Source organism: Pagrus major, chromosome 22 (assembly GCF_040436345.1).
Source record: "Pagrus major chromosome 22, Pma_NU_1.0".
Taxonomy (NCBI): Eukaryota; Metazoa; Chordata; class Actinopteri; order Spariformes; family Sparidae; genus Pagrus; species Pagrus major.
Window position 1 is genome coordinate 5,658,490 of NC_133236.1, and position 21,884 is coordinate 5,680,373.

At 48.6% G+C, this 21,884-nt stretch overlaps 26 non-coding genes across 26 annotated transcripts; 16 read left to right on the forward strand and 10 right to left on the reverse strand.

The window, feature by feature from the left end:
* Positions 1–6,224: 6,224 nt before the first annotated feature.
* On the forward strand, positions 6,225–6,297 carry trnav-aac (transfer RNA valine (anticodon AAC)). Its single transcript has one exon. It is a non-coding gene; the product is annotated as a tRNA-Val (tRNA).
* A 291-nt stretch (positions 6,298–6,588) lies between these two features.
* Positions 6,589–6,661, forward strand: trnav-cac (transfer RNA valine (anticodon CAC)). The gene has a single exon. It is a non-coding gene; the product is annotated as a tRNA-Val (tRNA).
* Positions 6,662–6,881: 220 nt separating this feature from the next.
* Positions 6,882–6,953, reverse strand: trnad-guc (transfer RNA aspartic acid (anticodon GUC)). The gene has a single exon. It is a non-coding gene; the product is annotated as a tRNA-Asp (tRNA).
* An 837-nt stretch (positions 6,954–7,790) lies between these two features.
* trnav-aac (transfer RNA valine (anticodon AAC)) lies at positions 7,791–7,863 on the forward strand. The gene has a single exon. It is a non-coding gene; the product is annotated as a tRNA-Val (tRNA).
* A 345-nt stretch (positions 7,864–8,208) lies between these two features.
* On the forward strand, positions 8,209–8,281 carry trnav-cac (transfer RNA valine (anticodon CAC)). Its single transcript has one exon. It is a non-coding gene; the product is annotated as a tRNA-Val (tRNA).
* A 220-nt stretch (positions 8,282–8,501) lies between these two features.
* On the reverse strand, positions 8,502–8,573 carry trnad-guc (transfer RNA aspartic acid (anticodon GUC)). The gene has a single exon. It is a non-coding gene; the product is annotated as a tRNA-Asp (tRNA).
* A 1,255-nt stretch (positions 8,574–9,828) lies between these two features.
* Positions 9,829–9,901, forward strand: trnav-cac (transfer RNA valine (anticodon CAC)). Its single transcript has one exon. It is a non-coding gene; the product is annotated as a tRNA-Val (tRNA).
* Positions 9,902–10,121: 220 nt separating this feature from the next.
* trnad-guc (transfer RNA aspartic acid (anticodon GUC)) lies at positions 10,122–10,193 on the reverse strand. The gene has a single exon. It is a non-coding gene; the product is annotated as a tRNA-Asp (tRNA).
* Positions 10,194–11,448: 1,255 nt separating this feature from the next.
* Positions 11,449–11,521, forward strand: trnav-cac (transfer RNA valine (anticodon CAC)). Its single transcript has one exon. It is a non-coding gene; the product is annotated as a tRNA-Val (tRNA).
* Positions 11,522–11,741: 220 nt separating this feature from the next.
* Positions 11,742–11,813, reverse strand: trnad-guc (transfer RNA aspartic acid (anticodon GUC)). Its single transcript has one exon. It is a non-coding gene; the product is annotated as a tRNA-Asp (tRNA).
* Positions 11,814–12,650: 837 nt separating this feature from the next.
* trnav-aac (transfer RNA valine (anticodon AAC)) lies at positions 12,651–12,723 on the forward strand. The gene has a single exon. It is a non-coding gene; the product is annotated as a tRNA-Val (tRNA).
* Positions 12,724–13,068: 345 nt separating this feature from the next.
* On the forward strand, positions 13,069–13,141 carry trnav-cac (transfer RNA valine (anticodon CAC)). The gene has a single exon. It is a non-coding gene; the product is annotated as a tRNA-Val (tRNA).
* Positions 13,142–13,361: 220 nt separating this feature from the next.
* On the reverse strand, positions 13,362–13,433 carry trnad-guc (transfer RNA aspartic acid (anticodon GUC)). The gene has a single exon. It is a non-coding gene; the product is annotated as a tRNA-Asp (tRNA).
* Positions 13,434–14,270: 837 nt separating this feature from the next.
* trnav-aac (transfer RNA valine (anticodon AAC)) lies at positions 14,271–14,343 on the forward strand. The gene has a single exon. It is a non-coding gene; the product is annotated as a tRNA-Val (tRNA).
* A 345-nt stretch (positions 14,344–14,688) lies between these two features.
* Positions 14,689–14,761, forward strand: trnav-cac (transfer RNA valine (anticodon CAC)). The gene has a single exon. It is a non-coding gene; the product is annotated as a tRNA-Val (tRNA).
* Positions 14,762–14,981: 220 nt separating this feature from the next.
* trnad-guc (transfer RNA aspartic acid (anticodon GUC)) lies at positions 14,982–15,053 on the reverse strand. Its single transcript has one exon. It is a non-coding gene; the product is annotated as a tRNA-Asp (tRNA).
* An 837-nt stretch (positions 15,054–15,890) lies between these two features.
* Positions 15,891–15,963, forward strand: trnav-aac (transfer RNA valine (anticodon AAC)). Its single transcript has one exon. It is a non-coding gene; the product is annotated as a tRNA-Val (tRNA).
* Positions 15,964–16,602: 639 nt separating this feature from the next.
* trnad-guc (transfer RNA aspartic acid (anticodon GUC)) lies at positions 16,603–16,674 on the reverse strand. The gene has a single exon. It is a non-coding gene; the product is annotated as a tRNA-Asp (tRNA).
* Positions 16,675–17,511: 837 nt separating this feature from the next.
* On the forward strand, positions 17,512–17,584 carry trnav-aac (transfer RNA valine (anticodon AAC)). Its single transcript has one exon. It is a non-coding gene; the product is annotated as a tRNA-Val (tRNA).
* Positions 17,585–17,929: 345 nt separating this feature from the next.
* Positions 17,930–18,002, forward strand: trnav-cac (transfer RNA valine (anticodon CAC)). Its single transcript has one exon. It is a non-coding gene; the product is annotated as a tRNA-Val (tRNA).
* A 220-nt stretch (positions 18,003–18,222) lies between these two features.
* Positions 18,223–18,294, reverse strand: trnad-guc (transfer RNA aspartic acid (anticodon GUC)). Its single transcript has one exon. It is a non-coding gene; the product is annotated as a tRNA-Asp (tRNA).
* Positions 18,295–19,131: 837 nt separating this feature from the next.
* On the forward strand, positions 19,132–19,204 carry trnav-aac (transfer RNA valine (anticodon AAC)). The gene has a single exon. It is a non-coding gene; the product is annotated as a tRNA-Val (tRNA).
* Positions 19,205–19,550: 346 nt separating this feature from the next.
* trnav-cac (transfer RNA valine (anticodon CAC)) lies at positions 19,551–19,623 on the forward strand. The gene has a single exon. It is a non-coding gene; the product is annotated as a tRNA-Val (tRNA).
* A 220-nt stretch (positions 19,624–19,843) lies between these two features.
* On the reverse strand, positions 19,844–19,915 carry trnad-guc (transfer RNA aspartic acid (anticodon GUC)). The gene has a single exon. It is a non-coding gene; the product is annotated as a tRNA-Asp (tRNA).
* An 837-nt stretch (positions 19,916–20,752) lies between these two features.
* On the forward strand, positions 20,753–20,825 carry trnav-aac (transfer RNA valine (anticodon AAC)). The gene has a single exon. It is a non-coding gene; the product is annotated as a tRNA-Val (tRNA).
* Positions 20,826–21,463: 638 nt separating this feature from the next.
* trnad-guc (transfer RNA aspartic acid (anticodon GUC)) lies at positions 21,464–21,535 on the reverse strand. Its single transcript has one exon. It is a non-coding gene; the product is annotated as a tRNA-Asp (tRNA).
* Between the last annotated feature and the right edge of the window lie 349 nt (positions 21,536–21,884).

Here is a 21,884-nt window from a genome sequence, read left to right on the forward strand (position 1 = left end):
GTCCTTTGCCAGATAGAAGTGATGTAGGACGTCTTCTACTCTCTGCAGCAGTTCCCTGCTCTGTGGCACCTTTGTCCTGCAGTGTTCCCTTATGTGCTGCTTGGTGGGATTAGCAGGAGAGATCCCACAGAAGGTGTAAGCGTCCTTTAGCTTCTGGAGGTCACTCTGGTCCACAGTGACAAACGCTGCAGAGAGGAACTGGCAAAAAGAACTGAACAAAGGATGATGTTCCGAGACGCACTCCCTGGTGAAGCGTCGCATGCAGTGAAACAAGTCTAATTTGACAGTAATGTCCTTGTTAAACTTGCTCCTCGAGGCGCAGGTATTTTCCAGGTTTCCAGAAGTGGCCTGTGTAACGATGGCCTCTGTGGTCCTCCAGCAGTCCCACAGAAGGTGGTCCTGAGGCCCAGGATCCAGGACCTTGAAGGCAGCACAGCAGTCCCTAAACATTATAAAGAAATTTCATTAGAGCTGTAACATTTCTGACAATATCTTTGTACAAAATTAATAATAAATAATAATAATAATGATGTTCACAGAAAACTATAATTTGCTATATTTTTACTATCTATTAATACTGTTTGTTATTTATTTGGACTCCTAAGTAAAAGAGTCAGATTACAAAATGAAAATCTGAGCAAATGAAATAAGAAAGCTGACACAAAGACCATATAAAAACTAAGTGATGTACAACAAATCTAGTACAGTTTGGAAGTGGCACTTGTTCTTTATACCTGTCCACCCACTGGTAGCCTGCCTTCTCCACTCCAGCTGCAGTGTAGCGCTGAGCCAGGCCCTCATACATAGGCTGGAGTGAACGGTCGCACTCGGACTGCAGCATCACCCAGCTCAGGATCATCCAGTTCTCGTTCATAATAGCATAGGAAGACATTGTGCCGGACGACAGCACAACCTTCCTAGCTACTTTGCGGGTATGATCCGACCTGAGTGCCTGTCCAAAGGTCCCCTGGAGCAGCAGGGTGAGGAGCTCCTTCTGCCTCTGGTACTCATGGCCCAGGCAGTTGACCAGATAGTGCGAAGACACAGACACTCCACACCAGCCATCAGCATCTGAGTAGCCGCCAAATGGAGCAGGAGTGTCCGTCTGTCTGAGCAGCCCAGTGATGGTGCTCTGGCCATAAACCCCCGCCTCAGCATCCCTGATGTTCTGGACACTGAGCAGGTAGGCCAGGTGAGCTCTCTCATACTTCAGATGAAGCACCTCAGTTAACTGCTTGGCCATGTCCTCCGGTGATTTGCCACTGCGCCTCAGCTCATCCATCACCGATTTGCAGATGGCCTTTTTGTGGGTCAGGAAGGCTGGCACAATGTTGCTGAAGCGCTTTGGCAGCTTCTCCAACCATTGGGGCTTGTCAGCATGCCAGTACCTCTTACAGGCCTTGCACGTGAGACGTGAGGCTAATATATAGTACTGACCGCCGGTACCGATGATGACTCTGGGCCTCCCGACGCCTGAAGAAGCTACCTGAGGGGTGGGACAACCATGAAGGCAGGGCAGGACGTAGTTGTTTTTCATCCTCTCCATGATCGTGTGCTCTGGCTTCCAAATGAAAAAAGGATGAAGCTGAAAGAACTTGACCGATGGCAGCTCTGTTATGGAGTCAATGAGCTCAGGCTGAGGTGGGTAACGCCACAGGGCCAGCATGTTCATGGGGTGACGTACTGGACGTGACCCTGGCCACAGACCCAATGCCTCCATTTCAGTCTTCATCCATAATTTTTGTTGGCGGGAGCAGTTCCACTGTGCAACATCCTGATCGTACACTGGGACAGAGGCTGCAGGCTGCCTGATGTGAGGCGCTGGACGTGGAAGAGCTGTGAAACACAAACACATTAAAACACTACAGTACATACAGAGTAAGAGAAAAGAAAAGACAGCTCTATATCAATGACTGCTGCGGTTTACACAATGTGACAGATATTCATACCTTCATCAAGGATGATGTGTCCATGTGCCTCCACAGGGGCAATAATCTGAGATGAGGAATCTAGGATGTTGAGATACAAACAGCAAAGTTAAGATTTGGTGACATTTGCTTAAGATGTTCCTTATCAGAGCATTTTATAAACAAACATTTACCTTCAGGAGGAGACGGAGCAGCTGTGATCCCAGACTCTGAAGAACGGCGGGAGACTGGTTTTCTGTGCGCTTTAAAAAATTGTTGCAACAGAAACAGATGCAACCTTAAATAAAATTACTTAACACATGAATACTATAAAATACATAGAACATGTGATTTTTATCGGTCAAAACTAAACTGATATTTATGTGAGTTATACTGGAAGTATAAAAGCAATGCTTATGTGACGGTGTCATACCTTGTCCCAACACATTGGGCTCCTGATCTTCGACCCCGAGCTGTGGGGCAATGGCAAGCAGCTGAGGAGGGACTGGCAACGGGGCCTTCGCTGTGGCTGGGAGATTAAAAGAAGAAAATGTAAAGAAACATTGTACAATTAACATTACATTCACGATTGGTTCAAATTAAGAAGTCGAAATATAACAACCTTTCACAGAAGAAACACTATTGCCACGAAGCTCTGCAGGTCCAGAGACAGCAGTAGCTGTTGGCTTCTGTCTGTGTGCTGTAAAGACAATCTGTGTCATTTTCCTCACACTGAAGTTTGTTTATGCTTCACAATCTGTCTTTACCTGTTTTCTCTGGAGCTAACTGCTAGCAAGGACTGAATATTTTGATGAAATTGTGAATGAATGTTTTTTGATATGGAAATACACAATGATTTTTTTTCATTCTAAAAACAGGTAAAGCACAGAAATGACATCAATACTTAGTAAAAATACAACCCGACATTCAGAGATGTGGCTTGTTAGCCTATACCATAGCTAGGTGTTCGTAGACACCATGTTTTTTCACAAGCCAAATCCTTGAATGACAGTAAAATAGAAAGCATGCAAAAACCAAACTACTCACCATCATCGTCGACATGTTATATTCCTTAGGTCAGTGGGAGAGCGAAAGAACACACACATCAGAACAGGCCAGAACACGGCCAAAACAACAAACTAGTTGACAGAAAAAAATAATGGCAGGTGAATTCTGGTGAAAACAGAATCCTCCGTCCACACTGATGAAGAAACCTGTTGGTGGGGGCACCGCTGTGGCTCTGGGCACTGCTGCTGGTGGTCCTGAAAGCACATGTGACTTATTACCATTTAATCATGTACAGTGAGAGTTTTAAGAAGATATTACAATTAATTGGACAGGTTTCTCTATTTATTAAACTAGAATCCACTTACTTAGTTCAGCGTCAAATTTGGACGGTGATATATTCAGCATCCCCCTCTCCAGCTCCTCGTCTTCCTCCATCACTGAGAGATTAAACAATAACATTAATTATGCATCAGGTAAATTACATGTTCACATAAAATCAGCATTTGCATATTTTTCCACTAACCTATAGTGACGGATGGTGGCACGGAGACAGCTGATGTAGTTGAGGTTGCAGTTGGTGGTGCACAGGACTCAGCAGTCTGCTGCTTCCTGATGTACTGTTGCAGGTTGAACATCTTGCTATTCGGGATGCACTTGACTTTGAGGATGAAAGCCGCATAACCATCAGCCTTGTTCTCCCAGATCTGCTTCCAGGTATCCGCGGCCCTTGCTCCAAAGCCGACAACATTGTCGCCTTCTGAAGCCACGGGTGTCGCAGGCTTCCGGGACAACAGGTAGTCCCTCAGGTCCACAACTTCCTGGAAATTCCTGGCGTAATCCAGAAATGACAGCAGGCTGTCCTTGCTGTGTCCCTGGGGGTTGAAGGTGCCATCTCTCTCCTCCTCTTCTACCTTCCTCAACAGGAAGATGATGTAACCAACATCGTTCTCCAAGAGCCATCTGAACCTCTTTCCCTTGTACTTCCCGAACTGCAAGATGTACTCCCCAGTCACCTCCAGACAGTCTGACACATCGCCGCCCCTCTGAAAGACCTCAGTAAGGGCGTTCGTCCTCACTATATCATCACTCTGGGGCGGGGACCTGTCTTGAAGCAGAGGATTTTTCTTAATCCTCATGGCCTCATCTGAGGGGTCCTGCCGCAGGTGGCCCGATGGACCCTTCCTGAAGGACACCCTCATCTTTCCTGGGAAGAAGTTAATTGACCTCTTCATATTTCCTGTGCACAACCAAACACAATGGTTATTATACAGTAATAGTTCAAAATGTAATCTCACTGTTATAGCAACAGTTACTCATGCTAAGTGGGCCATACAGATACAGATGTATCAAAATGTCTTAGTGTTACACCTTTTAATAACAAATATGCCATAACGATTAAACACGTTTTATATGAAGGCATTCAAACAGACATATAATATATTGGTATGTGATGTAGTATTTACCCATTCAATACGTACACTCTGTATGTACACACGGCTTTAGCCAAATGAATGAATGAATGAATGAATGAATGAATGAATGAATGAATGAACGAACGAACGAACGAACGAACTTAACGTTGGATAATGACGGCACGAAAACAAGTAGTATTTTGATTAAGTGTGACAAAGACAATTGAAAACTCGACTCTCTCAACTCTTCAAGATGTGCAAAGTAGCGTTAGTGAAATGCGCTGTTGTCAACAGACTTGCCTGTTAAATGTCTTAACTAGTTCACCTTAATGTACCTAGCTAACGTTACCTTAAGCTAGCAACACACCAATTACAACCTGTACTTGCGTAAACAACAACATCACATCAAGATTAGTTTAATAAAAGACAGAATAAAACTTACTTTTGATATATTCGACCGGGGGAAATGCAGTAGACGAAAAACTGACACTAGTACTGTTTGTTTGTATGTATGTATGTATGCAGTTTGCTTGTCAAGATGCCGCTATCTCCGATATCTCTCACTCTAAAGTCAAAACAAGTGTCCTTACTGTAATCATCCGAAAGGGGGAAACAGCGCCACCAATTTCCCACTTGTGGCCAAAAATATATTACATCCGTAGTGATAAGAACTACCATAGAGAATGAATGGGAAAAGTTAAGGAAGTTAAGGCTCAGTACTTTCGGCTCTCGCGCGAAAGGTCCCCGGTTCGAAACCGGGCGGAAACACACTTGTTTGCTTATTATTGGTGAGTGTGAAAATCAAACTGTTGTCAGCCAAACCATCAGACAACCCCACAATGTGTAGCACTGGGAACACGTTAGTAGAGTCCTGGTTCTTCTCGTCATCAGGGAAGCTAATCATTTGGGCACAAGGACATGTCTCATGCTGCCGTTTTGCAGTTTTGGTCAATCAATCAATCATCAGTAGCTGGTAGAAAACAAAGCTCTCCCCGTCGGGGAATCGAACCCCGGTCTTCCGCGTGACAGGCGGAGATACTGTCCACTATACTAACAAGGACCGACTCATCCAAGGTTTTGCATTGTGAGCGGGCTGCATGGGCCGTTTCAGCGGTTACCGAGAATACGCCGAGACTTACTGGGAAGCGTTTCCGCTGAAGGACAGTGACGCATTTTTGCTAATGTTCAGCTGATGATCGGCTACCAATTGAGGTCCTGTTGGCCAGGAAGCGAAAGGACAGCACAGCAGAACAGCAGTAGAACTCATCCTGGTCATTGGCCTGGCGCAAGTCGTCAACGGCTTGGTGGGCTTGAGGTTTGTAGTTGGTGATCTGTCTGAAGGAAGCAGGCTCGTTAGTGCGGAGCTGCTGTTGAAGACTCTCAGAGTACAGTCGTTTACACCTCTCCAGAAGAAAGCAGCGTCGTTAGTGCGCCGCTGCTGTTGAAGACTCCCAAAGTACAGTCGTTTCACCGCCCTTCTAGGCAGGCACGAAGATCCTCCACAGCCTCACTGTTCCACTTCTTTGGTATCCTCAGCACAAGCCTAGAGAGCTCCAATTTCGGCTCGCATGCAGCGATGAGGTGGACCATGCCGCGGGAAGGGTGGCCCTGCACTGCGCAGGGGATGGCGTGATATGCACCATCCATTGCAGTGTAACAACGATCCAAAGTATTCTCCTCTGTGGTCGGGCATTTGAGAAACTGTCCGTATATGTGGAGTTCATGGATTCCATTGGCTTTTTTTGGAAAGGTTTGCAATTAGAACCATTGATGGTTATGAAATGTCCACGAAACCTATCCTTAACATTTAAAAATGTTTTCTGGCATTGGCAACGTTTGCGATTCGGTATTGAGGTGCTTTCCGCTGTACGTGTGCACATGCACCCTGCTTTGCGCCGTTTCCGTAGTGTAGTGGTCATCACGTTCGCCTAACACGCGAAAGGTCCCCGGTTCGAAACCGGGCGGAAACAGCTTTCGCTCTTCACGCTTGCACTGAACTGTTTAGTCAAATTATCAGTAAAACAGACCAAATGAAATACTTAATACGTTCTACTTGACAGGGAAGACAACATACAGGCACTAGCGTCCCCACTCAAAGAGTCAATGTTTCCATAGATTTTCCTACTTCCATTGCTTTTGAACTTACAGTACTGAAGTCTTCAGGCTCTTTTATCGCCGCTGAATGTTTCGTCCCGCAAGCCTTGCGATTCAGTGAGGAGGTGCATGAACGCGTGCACCTGCAGGGAGAGGGACCCCTGCGAGTTTCCGTAGTGTAGTGGTTATCACGTTCGCCTCACACGCGAAAGGTCCCCGGTTCGAAACCGGGCGGAAACACACTTGTTTGCTTATTATTGGTGAGTGTGAAAATCAAACTGTTGTCAGCCAAACCATCAGACAACCCCACAATGTGTAGCACTGGGAACACGTTAGTAGAGTCCTGGTTCTTCTCGTCATCAGGGAAGCTAATCATTTGGGCACAAGGACATGTCTCATGCTGCCGTTTTGCAGTTTTGGTCAATCAATCAATCATCAGTAGCTGGTAGAAAACAAAGCTCTCCCCGTCGGGGAATCGAACCCCGGTCTTCCGCGTGACAGGCGGAGATACTGTCCACTATACTAACGAGGACCAACTCATCCACGGTTTTGCATTGTGAGCGGGCTGCATGGGCCGTTTCAGCGGTTACCGAGAATACGCCGAGACTTTCTGGGAAGCGTTTCCGCTGAAGGACAGTGACGCATTTTTGCTAATGTTCAGCTGATGATCGGCTACCAATTGAGGTCCTGTTGGCCAGGAAGCGAAAGGACAGCACAGCAGAACAGCAGTAGAACTCATCCTGGTCATTGGCCTGGCGCAAGTCGTCAACGGCTTGGTGGGCTTGAGGTTTGTAGTTGGTGATCTGTCTGAAGGAAGCAGGCTCGTTAGTGCGGAGCTGCTGTTGAAGACTCTCAGAGTACAGTCGTTTACACCTCTCCAGAAGAAAGCAGCGTCGTTAGTGCGCCGCTGCTGTTGAAGACTCCCAAAGTACAGTCGTTTCACCGCCCTTCTAGGCAGGCACGAAGATCCTCCACAGCCTCACTGTTCCACTTCTTTGGTATCCTCAGCACAAGCCTAGAGAGCTCCAATTTCGGCTCGCATGCAGCGATGAGGTGGACCATGCCGCGGGAAGGGTGGCCCTGCACTGCGCAGGGGATGGCGTGATATGCACCATCCATTGCAGTGTAACAACGATCCAAAGTATTCTCCTCTGTGGTCGGGCATTTGAGAAACTGTCCGTATATGTGGAGTTCATGGATTCCATTGGCTTTTTTTGGAAAGGTTTGCAATTAGAACCATTGATGGTTATGAAATGTCCACGAAACCTATCCTTAACATTTAAAAATGTTTTCTGGCATTGGCAACGTTTGCGATTCGGTATTGAGGTGCTTTCCGCTGTACGTGTGCACATGCACCCTGCTTTGCGCCGTTTCCGTAGTGTAGTGGTCATCACGTTCGCCTAACACGCGAAAGGTCCCCGGTTCGAAACCGGGCGGAAACAGCTTTCGCTCTTCACGCTTGCACTGAACTGTTTAGTCAAATTATCAGTAAAACAGACCAAATGAAATTGGACAAAACACACGCACAAAAAGAAAACAACGCTGCTACCGTATACCACTGCGTACTTAATACGTTCTACTTGACAGGGAAGACAACATACAGGCACTAGCGTCCCCACTCAAAGAGTCAATGTTTCCATAGATTTTCCTACTTCCATTGCTTTTGAACTTACAGTACTGAAGTCTTCAGGCTCTTTTATCGCCGCTGAATGTTTCGTCCCGCAAGCCTTGCGATTCAGTGAGGAGGTGCATGAACGCGTGCACCTGCAGGGAGAGGACCCCTGCCAGTTTCCGTAGTGTAGTGGTTATCACGTTCGCCTCACACGCGAAAGGTCCCCGGTTCGAAACCGGGCGGAAACACACTTGTTTGCTCATTATTGGTGAGTGTGAAAATCAAACTGTTGTCAGCCAAACCATCAGACAACCCCACAATGTGTAGCACTGGGAACACGTTAGTAGAGTCCTGGTTCTTCTCGTCATCAGGGAAGCTAATCATTTGGGCACAAGGACATGTCTCATGCTGCCGTTTTGCAGTTTTGGTCAATCAATCAATCATCAGTAGCTGGTAGAAAACAAAGCTCTCCCCGTCGGGGAATCGAACCCCGGTCTTCCGCGTGACAGGCGGAGATACTGTCCACTATACTAACGAGGACCGACTCATCCACGGTTTTGCATTGTGAGCGGGCTGCATGGGCCGTTTCAGCGGTTACCGAGAATACGCCGAGACTTACTGGGAAGCGTTTCCGCTGAAGGACAGTGACGCATTTTTGCTAATGTTCAGCTGATGATCGGCTACCAATTGAGGTCCTGTTGGCCAGGAAGCGAAAGGACAGCACAGCAGAACAGCAGTAGAACTCATCCTGGTCATTGGCCTGGCGCAAGTCGTCAACGGCTTGGTGGGCTTGAGGTTTGTAGTTGGTGATCTGTCTGAAGGAAGCAGGCTCGTTAGTGCGGAGCTGCTGTTGAAGACTCTCAGAGTACAGTCGTTTACACCTCTCCAGAAGAAAGCAGCGTCGTTAGTGCGCCGCTGCTGTTGAAGACTCCCAAAGTACAGTCGTTTCACCGCCCTTCTAGGCAGGCACGAAGATCCTCCACAGCCTCACTGTTCCACTTCTTTGGTATCCTCAGCACAAGCCTAGAGAGCTCCAATTTCGGCTCGCATGCAGCGATGAGGTGGACCATGCCGCGGGAAGGGTGGCCCTGCACTGCGCAGGGGATGGCGTGATATGCACCATCCATTGCAGTGTAACAACGATCCAAAGTATTCTCCTCTGTGGTCGGGCATTTGAGAAACTGTCCGTATATGTGGAGTTCATGGATTCCATTGGCTTTTTTTGGAAAGGTTTGCAATTAGAACCATTGATGGTTATGAAATGTCCACGAAACCTATCCTTAACATTTAAAAATGTTTTCTGGCATTGGCAACGTTTGCGATTCGGTATTGAGGTGCTTTCCGCTGTACGTGTGCACATGCACCCTGCTTTGCGCCGTTTCCGTAGTGTAGTGGTCATCACGTTCGCCTAACACGCGAAAGGTCCCCGGTTCGAAACAGGGCGGAAACAGCTTTCGCTCTTCACGCTTGCACTGAACTGTTTAGTCAAATTATCAGTAAAACAGACCAAATGAAATTGGACAAAACACACGCACAAAAAGAAAACAACGCTGCTACCGTATACCACTGCGTACTTAATACGTTCTACTTGACAGGGAAGACAACATACAGGCACTAGCGTCCCCACTCAAAGAGTCAATGTTTCCATAGATTTTCCTACTTCCATTGCTTTTGAACTTACAGTACTGAAGTCTTCAGGCTCTTTTATCGCCGCTGAATGTTTCGTCCCGCAAGCCTTGCGATTCAGTGAGGAGGTGCATGAATGCGTGCACCTGCAGGGAGAGGACCCCTGCCAGTTTCCGTAGTGTAGTGGTTATCACGTTCGCCTCACACGCGAAAGGTCCCCGGTTCGAAACCGGGCGGAAACACACTTGTTTGCTCATTATTGGTGAGTGTGAAAATCAAACTGTTGTCAGCCAAACCATCAGACAACCCCACAATGTGTAGCACTGGGAACACGTTAGTAGAGTCCTGGTTCTTCTCGTCATCAGGGAAGCTAATCATTTGGGCACAAGGACATGTCTCATGCTGCCGTTTTGCAGTTTTGGTCAATCAATCAATCATCAGTAGCTGGTAGAAAACAAAGCTCTCCCCGTCGGGGAATCGAACCCCGGTCTTCCGCGTGACAGGCGGAGATACTGTCCACTATACTAACGAGGACCGACTCATCCACGGTTTTGCATTGTGAACGGGCTGCATGGGCCGTTTCAGCGGTTACCGAGAATACGCCGAGACTTACTGAGAAGCGTTTCCGCTGAAGGACAGTGACGCATTTTTGCTAATGTTCAGCTGATGATCGGCTACCAATTGAGGTCCTGTTGGCCAGGAAGCGAAAGGACAGCACAGCAGAACAGCAGTAGAACTCATCCTGGTCATTGGCCTGGCGCAAGTCGTCAACGGCTTGGTGGGCTTGAGGTTTGTAGTTGGTGATCTGTCTGAAGGAAGCAGGCTCGTTAGTGCGGAGCTGCTGTTGAAGACTCTCAGAGTACAGTCGTTTACACCTCTCCAGAAGAAAGCAGCGTCGTTAGTGCGCCGCTGCTGTTGAAGACTCCCAAAGTACAGTCGTTTCACCGCCCTTCTAGGCAGGCACGAAGATCCTCCACAGCCTCACTGTTCCACTTCTTTGGTATCCTCAGCACAAGCCTAGAGAGCTCCAATTTCGGCTCGCATGCAGCGATGAGGTGGACCATGCCGCGGGAAGGGTGGCCCTGCACTGCGCAGGGGATGGCGTGATATGCACCATCCATTGCAGTGTAACAACGATCCAAAGTATTCTCCTCTGTGGTCGGGCATTTGAGAAACTGTCCGTATATGTGGAGTTCATGGATTCCATTGGCTTTTTTTGGAAAGGTTTGCAATTAGAACCATTGATGGTTATGAAATGTCCACGAAACCTATCCTTAACATTTAAAAATGTTTTCTGGCATTGGCAACGTTTGCGATTCGGTATTGAGGTGCTTTCCGCTGTACGTGTGCACATGCACCCTGCTTTGCGCCGTTTCCGTAGTGTAGTGGTCATCACGTTCGCCTAACACGCGAAAGGTCCCCGGTTCGAAACAGGGCGGAAACAGCTTTCGCTCTTCACGCTTGCACTGAACTGTTTAGTCAAATTATCAGTAAAACAGACCAAATGAAATTGGACAAAACACACGCACAAAAAGAAAACAACGCTGCTACCGTATACCACTGCGTACTTAATACGTTCTACTTGACAGGGAAGACAACATACAGGCACTAGCGTCCCCACTCAAAGAGTCAATGTTTCCATAGATTTTCCTACTTCCATTGCTTTTGAACTTACAGTACTGAAGTCTTCAGGCTCTTTTATCGCCGCTGAATGTTTCGTCCCGCAAGCCTTGCGATTCAGTGAGGAGGTGCATGAACGCGTGCACCTGCAGGGAGAGGACCCCTGCCAGTTTCCGTAGTGTAGTGGTTATCACGTTCGCCTCACACGCGAAAGGTCCCCGGTTCGAAACCGGGCGGAAACACACTTGTTTGCTCATTATTGGTGAGTGTGAAAATCAAACTGTTGTCAGCCAAACCATCAGACAACCCCACAATGTGTAGCACTGGGAACACGTTAGTAGAGTCCTGGTTCTTCTCGTCATCAGGGAAGCTAATCATTTGGGCACAAGGACATGTCTCATGCTGCCGTTTTGCAGTTTTGGTCAATCAATCAATCATCAGTAGCTGGTAGAAAACAAAGCTCTCCCCGTCGGGGAATCGAACCCCGGTCTTCCGCGTGACAGGCGGAGATACTGTCCACTATACTAACGAGGACCGACTCATCCACGGTTTTGCATTGTGAGCGGGCTGCATGGGCCGTTTCAGCGGTTACCGAGAATACGCCGAGACTTACTGAGAAGCGTTTCCGCTGAAGGACAGTGACGCATTTTTGCTAATGTTCAGCTGATGATCGGCTACCAATTGAGGTCCTGTTGGCCAGGAAGCGAAAGGACAGCACAGCAGAACAGCAGTAGAACTCATCCTGGTCATTGGCCTGGCGCAAGTCGTCAACGGCTTGGTGGGCTTGAGGTTTGTAGTTGGTGATCTGTCTGAAGGAAGCAGGCTCGTTAGTGCGGAGCTGCTGTTGAAGACTCTCAGAGTACAGTCGTTTACACCTCTCCAGAAGAAAGCAGCGTCGTTAGTGCGCCGCTGCTGTTGAAGACTCCCAAAGTACAGTCGTTTCACCGCCCTTCTAGGCAGGCACGAAGATCCTCCACAGCCTCACTGTTCCACTTCTTTGGTATCCTCAGCACAAGCCTAGAGAGCTCCAATTTCGGCTCGCATGCAGCGATGAGGTGGACCATGCCGCGGGAAGGGTGGCCCTGCACTGCGCAGGGGATGGCGTGATATGCACCATCCATTGCAGTGTAACAACGATCCAAAGTATTCTCCTCTGTGGTCGGGCATTTGAGAAACTGTCCATATATGGGGAGTTCATGGATTCCATTGGCTTTTTTTGGAAAGGTTTGCAATTAGAACCATTGATGGTTATGAAATGTCCACGAAACCTATCCTTAACATTTAAAAATGTTTTCTGGCATTGGCAACGTTTGCGATTCGGTATTGAGGTGCTTTCCGCTGTACGTGTGCACATGCACCCTGCTTTGCGCCGTTTCCGTAGTGTAGTGGTCATCACGTTCGCCTAACACGCGAAAGGTCCCCGGTTCGAAACCGGGCGGAAACAGCTTTCGCTCTTCACGCTTGCACTGAACTGTTTAGTCAAATTATCAGTAAAACAGACCAAATGAAATTGGACAAAACACACGCACAAAAAGAAAACAACGCTGCTACCGTATACCACTGCGTACTTAATACGTTCTACTTGACAGGGAAGACAACATACAGGCACTAGCGTCCCCACTCAAAGAGTCAATGTTTCCATAGATTTTCCTACTTCCATTGCTTTTGAACTTACAGTACTGAAGTCTTCAGGCTCTTTTATCGCCGCTGAATGTTTCGTCCCGCAAGCCTTGCGATTCAGTGAGGAGGTGCATGAACGCGTGCACCTGCAGGGAGAGGACCCCTGCCAGTTTCCGTAGTGTAGTGGTTATCACGTTCGCCTCACACGCGAAAGGTCCCCGGTTCGAAACCGGGCGGAAACACACTTGTTTGCTCATTATTGGTGAGTGTGAAAATCAAACTGTTGTCAGCCAAACCATCAGACAACCCCACAATGTGTAGCACTGGGAACACGTTAGTAGAGTCCTGGTTCTTCTCGTCATCAGGGAAGCTAATCATTTGGGCACAAGGACATGTCTCATGCTGCCGTTTTGCAGTTTTGGTCAATCAATCAATCATCAGTAGCTGGTAGAAAACAAAGCTCTCCCCGTCGGGGAATCGAACCCCGGTCTTCCGCGTGACAGGCGGAGATACTGTCCACTATACTAACGAGGACCGACTCATCCACGGTTTTGCATTGTGAGCGGGCTGCATGGGCCGTTTCAGCGGTTACCGAGAATACGCCGAGACTTACTGGGAAGCGTTTCCGCTGAAGGACAGTGACGCAATTTTGCTAATGTTCAGCTGATGATCGGCTACCAATTGAGGTCCTGTTGGCCAGGAAGCGAAAGGACAGCACAGCAGAACAGCAGTAGAACTCATCCTGGTCATTGGCCTGGCGCAAGTCGTCAACGGCTTGGTGGGCTTGAGGTTTGTAGTTGGTGATCTGTCTGAAGGAAGCAGGCTCGTTAGTGCGGAGCTGCTGTTGAAGACTCTCAGAGTACAGTCGTTTACACCTCTCCAGAAGAAAGCAGCGTCGTTAGTGCGCCGCTGCTGTTGAAGACTCCCAAAGTACAGTCGTTTCACCGCCCTTCTAGGCAGGCACGAAGATCCTCCACAGCCTCACTGTTCCACTTCTTTGGTATCCTCAGCACAAGCCTAGAGAGCTCCAATTTCGGCTCGCATGCAGCGATGAGGTGGACCATGCCGCGGGAAGGGTGGCCCTGCACTGCGCAGGGGATGGCGTGATATGCACCATCCATTGCAGTGTAACAACGATCCAAAGTATTCTCCTCTGTGGTCGGGCATTTGAGAAACTGTCCGTATATGGGGAGTTCATGGATTCCATTGGCTTTTTTTGGAAAGGTTTGCAATTAGAACCATTGATGGTTATGAAATGTCCACGAAACCTATCCTTAACATTTAAAAATGTTTTCTGGCATTGGCAACGTTTGCGATTCGGTATTGAGGTGCTTTCCGCTGTACGTGTGCACATGCACCCTGCTTTGCGCCGTTTCCGTAGTGTAGTGGTCATCACGTTCGCCTAACACGCGAAAGGTCCCCGGTTCGAAACCGGGCGGAAACAGCTTTCGCTCTTCACGCTTGCACTGAACTGTTTAGTCAAATTATCAGTAAAACAGACCAAATGAAATTGGACAAAACACACGCACAAAAAGAAAACAACGCTGCTACCGTATACCACTGCGTACTTAATACGTTCTACTTGACAGGGAAGACAACATACAGGCACTAGCGTCCCCACTCAAAGAGTCAATGTTTCCATAGATTTTCCTACTTCCATTGCTTTTGAACTTACAGTACTGAAGTCTTCAGGCTCTTTTATCGCCGCTGAATGTTTCGTCCCGCAAGCCTTGCGATTCAGTGAGGAGGTGCATGAACGCGTGCACCTGCAGGGAGAGGACCCCTGCGAGTTTCCGTAGTGTAGTGGTTATCACGTTCGCCTCACACGCGAAAGGTCCCCGGTTCGAAACCGGGCGGAAACACACTTGTTTGCTTATTATTGGTGAGTGTGAAAATCAAACTGTTGTCAGCCAAACCATCAGACAACCCCACAATGTGTAGCACTGGGAACACGTTAGTAGAGTCCTGGTTCTTCTCGTCATCAGGGAAGCTAATCATTTGGGCACAAGGACATGTCTCATGCTGCCGTTTTGCAGTTTTGGTCAATCAATCAATCATCAGTAGCTGGTAGAAAACAAAGCTCTCCCCGTCGGGGAATCGAACCCCGGTCTTCCGCGTGACAGGCGGAGATACTGTCCACTATACTAACGAGGACCGACTCATCCACGGTTTTGCATTGTGAGCGGGCTGCATGGGCCGTTTCAGCGGTTACCGAGAATACGCCGAGACTTACTGGGAAGCGTTTCCGCTGAAGGACAGTGACGCATTTTTGCTAATGTTCAGCTGATGATCGGCTACCAATTGAGGTCCTGTTGGCCAGGAAGCGAAAGGACAGCACAGCAGAACAGCAGTAGAACTCATCCTGGTCATTGGCCTGGCGCAAGTCGTCAACGGCTTGGTGGGCTTGAGGTTTGTAGTTGGTGATCTGTCTGAAGGAAGCAGGCTCGTTAGTGCGGAGCTGCTGTTGAAGACTCTCAGAGTACAGTCGTTTACACCTCTCCAGAAGAAAGCAGCGTCGTTAGTGCGCCGCTGCTGTTGAAGACTCCCAAAGTACAGTCGTTTCACCGCCCTTCTAGGCAGGCACGAAGATCCTCCACAGCCTCACTGTTCCACTTCTTTGGTATCCTCAGCACAAGCCTAGAGAGCTCCAATTTCGGCTCGCATGCAGCGATGAGGTGGACCATGCCGCGGGAAGGGTGGCCCTGCACTGCGCAGGGGATGGCGTGATATGCACCATCCATTGCAGTGTAACAACGATCCAAAGTATTCTCCTCTGTGGTCGGGCATTTGAGAAACTGTCCGTATATGTGGAGTTCATGGATTCCATTGGCTTTTTTTGGAAAGGTTTGCAATTAGAACCATTGATGGTTATGAAATGTCCACGAAACCTATCCTTAACATTTAAAAATGTTTTCTGGCATTGGCAACGTTTGCGATTCGGTATTGAGGTGCTTTCCGCTGTACGTGTGCACATGCACCCTGCTTTGCGCCGTTTCCGTAGTGTAGTGGTCATCACGTTCGCCTAACACGCGAAAGGTCCCCGGTTCGAAACCGGGCGGAAACAGCTTTCGCTCTTCACGCTTGCACTGAACTGTTTAGTCAAATTATCAGTAAAACAGACCAAATGAAATTGGACAAAACACACGCACAAAAAGAAAACAACGCTGCTACCGTATACCACTGCGTACTTAATACGTTCTACTTGACAGGGAAGACAACATACAGGCACTAGCGTCCCCACTCAAAGAGTCAATGTTTCCATAGATTTTCCTACTTCCATTGCTTTTGAACTTACAGTACTGAAGTCTTCAGGCTCTTTTATCGCCGCTGAATGTTTCGTCCCGCAAGCCTTGCGATTCAGTGAGGAGGTGCATGAACGCGTGCACCTGCAGGGAGAGGGACCCCTGCGAGTTTCCGTAGTGTAGTGGTTATCACATTCGCCTCACACGCGAAAGGTCCCCGGTTCGAAACCGGGCGGAAACACACTTGTTTGCTTATTATTGGTGAGTGTGAAAATCAAACTGTTGTCAGCCAAACCATCAGACAACCCCACAATGTGTAGCACTGGGAACACGTTAGTAGAGTCCTGGTTCTTCTCGTCATCAGGGAAGCTAATCATTTGGGCACAAGGACATGTCTCATGCTGCCGTTTTGCAGTTTTGGTCAATCAATCAATCATCAGTAGCTGGTAGAAAACAAAGCTCTCCCCGTCGGGGAATCGAACCCCGGTCTTCCGCGTGACAGGCGGAGATACTGTCCACTATACTAACGAGGACCGACTCATCCACGGTTTTGCATTGTGAGCGGGCTGCATGGGCCGTTTCAGCGGTTACCGAGAATACGCCGAGACTTTCTGGGAAGCGTTTCCGCTGAAGGACAGTGACGCAATTTTGCTAATGTTCAGCTGATGATCGGCTACCAATTGAGGTCCTGTTGGCCAGGAAGCGAAAGGACAGCACAGCAGAACAGCAGTAGAACTCATCCTGGTCATTGGCCTGGCGCAAGTCGTCAACGGCTTGGTGGGCTTGAGGTTTGTAGTTGGTGATCTGTCTGAAGGAAGCAGGCTCGTTAGTGCGGAGCTGCTGTTGAAGACTCTCAGAGTACAGTCGTTTACACCTCTCCAGAAGAAAGCAGCGTCGTTAGTGCGCCGCTGCTGTTGAAGACTCCCAAAGTACAGTCGTTTCACCGCCCTTCTAGGCAGGCACGAAGATCCTCCACAGCCTCACTGTTCCACTTCTTTGGTATCCTCAGCACAAGCCTAGAGAGCTCCAATTTCGGCTCGCATGCAGCGATGAGGTGGACCATGCCGCGGGAAGGGTGGCCCTGCACTGCGCAGGGGATGGCGTGATATGCACCATCCATTGCAGTGTAACAACGATCCAAAGTATTCTCCTCTGTGGTCGGGCATTTGAGAAACTGTCCGTATATGGGGAGTTCATGGATTCCATTGGCTTTTTTTGGAAAGGTTTGCAATTAGAACCATTGATGGTTATGAAATGTCCACGAAACCTATCCTTAACATTTAAAAATGTTTTCTGGCATTGGCAACGTTTGCGATTCGGTATTGAGGTGCTTTCCGCTGTACGTGTGCACATGCACCCTGCTTTGCGCCGTTTCCGTAGTGTAGTGGTCATCACGTTCGCCTAACACGCGAAAGGTCCCCGGTTCGAAACCGGGCGGAAACAGCTTTCGCTCTTCACGCTTGCACTGAACTGTTTAGTCAAATTATCAGTAAAACAGACCAAATGAAATTGGACAAAACACACGCACAAAAAGAAAACAACGCTGCTACCGTATACCACTGCGTACTTAATACGTTCTACTTGACAGGGAAGACAACATACAGGCACTAGCGTCCCCACTCAAAGAGTCAATGTTTCCATAGATTTTCCTACTTCCATTGCTTTTGAACTTACAGTACTGAAGTCTTCAGGCTCTTTTATCGCCGCTGAATGTTTCGTCCCGCAAGCCTTGCGATTCAGTGAGGAGGTGCATGAACGCGTGCACCTGCAGGGAGAGGACCCCTGCCAGTTTCCGTAGTGTAGTGGTTATCACGTTCGCCTCACACGCGAAAGGTCCCCGGTTCGAAACCGGGCGGAAACACACTTGTTTGCTCATTATTGGTGAGTGTGAAAATCAAACTGTTGTCAGCCAAACCATCAGACAACCCCACAATGTGTAGCACTGGGAACACGTTAGTAGAGTCCTGGTTCTTCTCGTCATCAGGTAAGCTAATCATTTGGGCACAAGGACATGTCTCATGCTGCCGTTTTGCAGTTTTGGTCAATCAATCAATCATCAGTAGCTGGTAGAAAACAAAGCTCTCCCCGTCGGGGAATCGAACCCCGGTCTTCCGCGTGACAGGCGGAGATACTGTCCACTATACTAACGAGGACCGACTCATCCACGGTTTTGCATTGTGAGCGGGCTGCATGGGCCGTTTCAGCGGTTACCGAGAATACGCCGAGACTTACTGAGAAGCGTTTCCGCTGAAGGACAGTGACGCATTTTTGCTAATGTTCAGCTGATGATCGGCTACCAATTGAGGTCCTGTTGGCCAGGAAGCGAAAGGACAGCACAGCAGAACAGCAGTAGAACTCATCCTGGTCATTGGCCTGGCGCAAGTCGTCAACGGCTTGGTGGGCTTGAGGTTTGTAGTTGGTGATCTGTCTGAAGGAAGCAGGCTCGTTAGTGCGGAGCTGCTGTTGAAGACTCTCAGAGTACAGTCGTTTACACCTCTCCAGAAGAAAGCAGCGTCGTTAGTGCGCCGCTGCTGTTGAAGACTCCCAAAGTACAGTCGTTTCACCGCCCTTCTAGGCAGGCACGAAGATCCTCCACAGCCTCACTGTTCCACTTCTTTGGTATCCTCAGCACAAGCCTAGAGAGCTCCAATTTCGGCTCGCATGCAGCGATGAGGTGGACCATGCCGCGGGAAGGGTGGCCCTGCACTGCGCAGGGGATGGCGTGATATGCACCATCCATTGCAGTGTAACAACGATCCAAAGTATTCTCCTCTGTGGTCGGGCATTTGAGAAACTGTCCATATATGGGGAGTTCATGGATTCCATTGGCTTTTTTTGGAAAGGTTTGCAATTAGAACCATTGATGGTTATGAAATGTCCACGAAACCTATCCTTAACATTTAAAAATGTTTTCTGGCATTGGCAACGTTTGCGATTCGGTATTGAGGTGCTTTCCGCTGTACGTGTGCACATGCACCCTGCTTTGCGCCGTTTCCGTAGTGTAGTGGTCATCACGTTCGCCTAACACGCGAAAGGTCCCCGGTTCGAAACCGGGCGGAAACAGCTTTCGCTCTTCACGCTTGCACTGAACTGTTTAGTCAAATTATCAGTAAAACAGACCAAATGAAATTGGACAAAACACACGCACAAAAAGAAAACAACGCTGCTACCGTATACCACTGCGTACTTAATACGTTCTACTTGACAGGGAAGACAACATACAGGCACTAGCGTCCCCACTCAAAGAGTCAATGTTTCCATAGATTTTCCTACTTCCATTGCTTTTGAACTTACAGTACTGAAGTCTTCAGGCTCTTTTATCGCCGCTGAATGTTTCGTCCCGCAAGCCTTGCGATTCAGTGAGGAGGTGCATGAACGCGTGCACCTGCAGGGAGAGGGACCCCTGCGAGTTTCCGTAGTGTAGTGGTTATCACGTTCGCCTCACACGCGAAAGGTCCCCGGTTCGAAACCGGGCGGAAACACACTTGTTTGCTTATTATTGGTGAGTGTGAAAATCAAACTGTTGTCAGCCAAACCATCAGACAACCCCACAATGTGTAGCACTGGGAACACGTTAGTAGAGTCCTGGTTCTTCTCGTCATCAGGGAAGCTAATCATTTGGGCACAAGGACATGTCTCATGCTGCCGTTTTGCAGTTTTGGTCAATCAATCAATCATCAGTAGCTGGTAGAAAACAAAGCTCTCCCCGTCGGGGAATCGAACCCCGGTCTTCCGCGTGACAGGCGGAGATAATGTCCACTATACTAACGAGGACCAACTCATCCACGGTTTTGCATTGTGAGCGGGCTGCATGGGCCGTTTCAGCGGTTACCGAGAATACGCCGAGACTTTCTGGGAAGCGTTTCCGCTGAAGGACAGTGACGCAATTTTGCTAATGTTCAGCTGATGATCGGCTACCAATTGAGGTCCTGTTGGCCAGGAAGCGAAAGGACAGCACAGCAGAACAGCAGTAGAACTCATCCTGGTCATTGGCCTGGCGCAAGTCGTCAACGGCTTGGTGGGCTTGAGGTTTGTAGTTGGTGATCTGTCTGAAGGAAGCAGGCTCGTTAGTGCGGAGCTGCTGTTGAAGACTCTCAGAGTACAGTCGTTTACACCTCTCCAGAAGAAAGCAGCGTCGTTAGTGCGCCGCTGCTGTTGAAGACTCCCAAAGTACAGTCGTTTCACCGCCCTTCTAGGCAGGCACGAAGATCCTCCACAGCCTCACTGTTCCACTTCTTTGGTATCCTCAGCACAAGCCTAGAGAGCTCCAATTTCGGCTCGCATGCAGCGATGAGGTGGACCATGCCGCGGGAAGGGTGGCCCTGCACTGCGCAGGGGATGGCGTGATATGCACCATCCATTGCAGTGTAACAACGATCCAAAGTATTCTCCTCTGTGGTCGGGCATTTGAGAAACTGTCCGTATATGGGGAGTTCATGGATTCCATTGGCTTTTTTTGGAAAGGTTTGCAATTAGAACCATTGATGGTTATGAAATGTCCACGAAACCTATCCTTAACATTTAAAAATGTTTTCTGGCATTGGCAACGTTTGCGATTCGGTATTGAGGTGCTTTCCGCTGTACGTGTGCACATGCACCCTGCTTTGCGCCGTTTCCGTAGTGTAGTGGTCATCACGTTCGCCTAACACGCGAAAGGTCCCCGGTTCGAAACCGGGCGGAAACAGCTTTCGCTCTTCACGCTTGCACTGAACTGTTTAGTCAAATTATCAGTAAAACAGACCAAATGAAATTGGACAAAACACACGCACAAAAAGAAAACAACGCTGCTACCGTATACCACTGCGTACTTAATACGTTCTACTTGACAGGGAAGACAACATACAGGCACTAGCGTCCCCACTCAAAGAGTCAATGTTTCCATAGATTTTCCTACTTCCATTGCTTTTGAACTTACAGTACTGAAGTCTTCAGGCTCTTTTATCGCCGCTGAATGTTTCGTCCCGCAAGCCTTGCGATTCAGTGAGGAGGTGCATGAACACGTGCACCTGCAGGGAGAGGACCCCTGCCAGTTTCCGTAGTGTAGTGGTTATCACGTTCGCCTCACACGCGAAAGGTCCCCGGTTCGAAACCGGGCGGAAATACACTTGTTTGCTCATTATTGGTGAGTGTGAAAATCAAACTGTTGTCAGCCAAACCATCAGACAACCCCACAATGTGTAGCACTGGGAACACGTTAGTAGAGTCCTGGTTCTTCTCGTCATCAGGGAAGCTAATCATTTGGGCACAAGGACATGTCTCATGCTGCCGTTTTGCAGTTTTGGTCAATCAATCAATCATCAGTAGCTGGTAGAAAACAAAGCTCTCCCCGTCGGGGAATCGAACCCCGGTCTTCCGCGTGACAGGCGGAGATACTGTCCACTATACTAACGAGGACCGACTCATCCACGGTTTTGCATTGTGAGCGGGCTGCATGGGCCGTTTCAGCGGTTACCGAGAATACGCCGAGACTTACTGAGAAGCGTTTCCGCTGAAGGACAGTGACGCATTTTTGCTAATGTTCAGCTGATGATCGGCTACCAATTGAGGTCCTGTTGGCCAGGAAGCGAAAGGACAGCACAGCAGAACAGCAGTAGAACTCATCCTGGTCATTGGCCTGGCGCAAGTCGTCAACGGCTTGGTGGGCTTGAGGTTTGTAGTTGGTGATCTGTCTGAAGGAAGCAGGCTCGTTAGTGCGGAGCTGCTGTTGAAGACTCTCAGAGTACAGTCGTTTACACCTCTCCAG